The sequence below is a fragment of the Euphorbia lathyris genome, chromosome 2, assembly GCF_963576675.1.
Source record: "Euphorbia lathyris chromosome 2, ddEupLath1.1, whole genome shotgun sequence".
Taxonomy (NCBI): domain Eukaryota; kingdom Viridiplantae; phylum Streptophyta; class Magnoliopsida; order Malpighiales; family Euphorbiaceae; genus Euphorbia; species Euphorbia lathyris.
This window is the reverse complement of record NC_088911.1, coordinates 124198889-124200657: the sequence shown is the minus strand read 5'-3', so window position 1 is coordinate 124200657 and position 1769 is coordinate 124198889. Positions and strand designations below refer to the sequence as shown.

General features: G+C 35.6%; 1 non-coding gene across 1 annotated transcript; it reads left to right on the top strand.

Moving 5' to 3' along the window:
- The first annotated feature begins 1029 nt into the window (after window positions 1–1029).
- Window positions 1030–1136, top strand: LOC136221181 (small nucleolar RNA R71). The gene has a single exon (XR_010684964.1). It is a non-coding gene; the product is annotated as a small nucleolar RNA R71 (small nucleolar RNA).
- The last annotated feature ends 633 nt before the right edge of the window (window positions 1137–1769 follow it).

Sequence of the window (1769 nt, the reverse complement as noted above, 5' to 3'; positions counted from 1 at the left end):
GTAATTGCATCCATGAATGTTAAATTTATATGCAAATTCTTAAGTTTATCTAAAAATGATAAAAGTTGTTTATCATGGTCCTTATTTCGGACCCTGTGTGGAAAAGGTGGCTTTGGTACAAAAGGTTTCGTACTAGAGTCAATTGGTGTATCTTTTTGTTTTAATGTATCTTTTTTGGATTTTAGTAAATCATTTCCAAGTAAAGTTGAATTTCCGGGCATTTCCGGACCTAAGTAGTTTTTCCCTGAGCGAAGAGTGATAGCCTTAACATGCTCTTTCGGATTTTCTTCCGTTTGGCTGGGAAGACTTCCCTCTTTGCGGGATGGAATTGATTTAGCAAGTTGTCCAATTTGAACCTCCAAATTATGGATGCTAGATGATTGGTTTTTGATAAGATGATCGAATTTACTTTCGATCCGTTTAAAACCATCGTCTTGATTACTTACCTTTCCATTCATAGCATCTATAAATTTGTCGATTTTTGAAGATAAAGTGCTAATAGTATCTCTTGTTTGATTTTGATAATTATTTACACGATATTGATTAGCATTTGCATTATTATTATTACCATCTTTCCAATTAAAGTTAGGATGATTTCTCCATCCAGGATTATAAGTATTAGAATAAGGATTAGTAGTTTGGTTTTGTCCTTGGACAAAATTTACCTGTTCTATCTCATTCATACCTTCGTAATCAATGTCTGTCTGGATCGGATCATTAGGATCGCACGGTGCCATAAACCTATCAACTTTGTGCGATAAGGCAGAAAATTGGGCTTGTAACATCGCAACTGGATCAAGATTCATTATACCTTTAACCGATGATGTACCTGAAGATGATGGTTTCGCCATTGGTATATGTCCACGCTCTGCGGGCCACATACTGCTGTTGATTGCCATTTCCTCCAAAAGTTCTCTTGCTTGGACGGACGTCTTCTTCATAAATAACCCTCCAGACATAGCATCTAATGAACCTCTAGTCGTAGGATTTAATCCATTATAGAATGTTTGCATTAAAAGTGCATCTGGCAATTGGTGGTGTGGGCATAAACGTTGAAGTTCTTTAAAACGTTCACAAGCTTCATAAAGAGTTTCATTATCATTTTGTGTAAAAGATGTCAATTCTTTGATGACTCTTGCGGTTTTTGCTAAGGGAAAATATTTTGATAAAAATGCTTGGGCTAATTGGTCCCAAGTTTCAAATGTTGCAGCAGGCATAGAAGTTAACCAAATTTTTGCATTGTCCTTCAAAGTGAAAGGAAAGAGGCGAAGTTTGATTGCTTCGGCTGTTACATCGGTAATTTTAAAAGTGTCACAAATTTCCAAGAAATTTGTCAAATGGGCATTAGGGTTTTCGTTAGGTAGTCCGTAAAACGTTACGTTGTTTTGCAACATATTAAGCAAAGCAGGCTTAATTTCAAATTGATTTGCATTTATACGGGGTTTAACTACACTATTAGTTACACCGGCCATTCTTGGCCTAGCATAATCCATAAGTGTCGGTGGATCGGCCATATTTTCTGGCTGGACTACTTTGGTTTTTAAGGGTGTTTTGTCTTTGTTTTTGTTGTTTTTCTTGTTTTTCTTAAGTGTTCTTTCAATTTCTGGATCAAAAGGGTCTAGTGGCGTGCCCGAACTTCGCGAACTGCGCATGAACTTGAAATTGTTACACGAGCCAAACTACCTTCAAAACAAAATTGAAAACAAATATGTTATATAAACTGAAAATAAATAAAATATAAAAGTTGTATAAAAATAATGTGTAAACCT